The sequence below is a fragment of the Tachyglossus aculeatus genome, chromosome 21, assembly GCF_015852505.1.
Source record: "Tachyglossus aculeatus isolate mTacAcu1 chromosome 21, mTacAcu1.pri, whole genome shotgun sequence".
In the NCBI taxonomy this organism is placed as follows: domain Eukaryota; kingdom Metazoa; phylum Chordata; class Mammalia; order Monotremata; family Tachyglossidae; genus Tachyglossus; species Tachyglossus aculeatus.
In genome coordinates, this window is record NC_052086.1 from 33,612,407 (window position 1) to 33,614,168 (window position 1,762).

Genomic DNA, 1,762 nt, shown 5'->3' on the forward strand with positions numbered 1-1,762 from the left:
TGGCCTGGGCTGGGAGGCGACTTCAGGAAGGTTCAAATTTGGAACCTTTTCAGATGATATATCACGGAGACCCTCCGATACAGCTCACAGCATCCTTTTTATTTCCCATGGGACACTGCATCCTTGCCCTATATGTTGTCAGACATTACTGCATCTGCCCCAGACAGGTGTATTTGTGAAAGGAATTTCCCGATGGAAAATTCCAGCTTTGACTTGAATCAGCGTGGGGCCAATTTAACCTTTGGAGCTGACGGTAACAGCATAGATTGCACAGTACAGACATTTCTGGAGCCAAAATTCTCACAGACGGGACCCAAGAACCCTGACGTCAGCCTATCTGCAAGTTTGCCAAATGGTATTTCAGTTTTTCAATCCCTTACCCATCTCCTCAGTTCCCTCCCTCCTTTTTGCTGACCCTGCTACCACCCTGGTTTATTATAAACTCATCCCTGATTCATTCATTCAATCGTATTTATTGAGCACTTACTGTGTGCAAAGCACTGTACTAAGTGCTTGGGAAGTACAAGTTGGCAACATATAGAAACAGTCCCTACCCAACAGTGGGCTCACAGTCTAGAAGGACTGTCTAGAAGGATCCCTGATGAGGATCGAGTTTTTTGCTACTTTTGAATATTTCCCTAATTCAATAAACAATATTCTGCACAAAGAAGATTATCAATACCATTGAGGATTATGACGATGAAGACTTTCAAAAGAAAAAAGCATAGCTAATTATTCACTGAACCAACTAGTCCCAGGGGACCCATGGGCTTAGAGAGCAACAGGATCAGTGATCTAAACCACAGAGCTGTATAAATCCTTAGGAGAAGAGAGCAAGACTCATTAATTCACTGGCTCATTTTTCAAATTCAAATATAGTTCGAGGTAGAGACTGTCACCCCTCTCAGGGTCGCACCTGGAGAGTTTCCAGTACTTTACCAGTCTCGACTCCTCGAGGGAGAGTCTAGCAGAGGCCTACCCGTTCCATTCCTAGCTTGGGCAGTGGCTAGCGAGTGGAAGGCAATCCGCTACAAGTAAAAACTCACCTGTGCTGGGCAGCAGCGGCATGGGAGAGCGGAGATTCAAGTTTACTGTGCAGAAGGAGATGTGTCTGTGGTATCACTGTGGGTTGGAAACGACTTGACAGCATAAGACAAGACTGTCAGTGTTCCCCACCCCATCTCCTCCTCACCATGTCATTACCCCCTCCTCATCCTTCTCCTACTTTCCTGCTGTTTCTCAGACTCCCTAAATCAACTTCCTCTACCTATGCCTTACATCTTATCTCCTCCACCTAGTAAAGCTCTTAATAACAATGATGGTAATTGTTAAGCCCTTACTATGTGTCAAGCACTGTTCTAAGTGCTAGGTCCTACTCTCTTCCCCCTCCCTCACTGAAATAGTCAACACTTGACTCTCTGAGGGTCTCTTCCCCTCCGCCTTCAACATGTGCCAGCCTCCTACACCCTAAAAGAGCCCCCTCTCATCCCCATGGCCACCTCCAACTTTCACTCCATCTCTCTGCTCCCATTCTAATTCAGTCTCTTGGAATGGTCTTTGCTTCCTTTCCACACACACTCTCTTCTTGACCTGCTTCAGTCAGGTTTTTGACCACTCCACCCAACCCTAACTGCACCCTCCAGTGTCACCAGTGATGTCTTTGAAGCCAAGCCGAAAGATCCTCCTTGACTTTTCAGCTTGAGTGTTGTGGACGAGTCCTTCTTCCTTGTCAGTCAATCAATCACACTTATTGAGAGCTTGC

The 1,762-nt window shown here is 46.3% G+C and overlaps 1 non-coding gene across 1 annotated transcript; it reads left to right on the forward strand.

Annotated features, from left to right (window-relative positions):
- The first annotated feature begins 898 nt into the window (after positions 1-898).
- Positions 899-1,036, forward strand: LOC119942981. The gene has a single exon (XR_005455471.1). It is a non-coding gene; the product is annotated as a small nucleolar RNA SNORA7 (small nucleolar RNA).
- Positions 1,037-1,762: the final 726 nt, after the last annotated feature.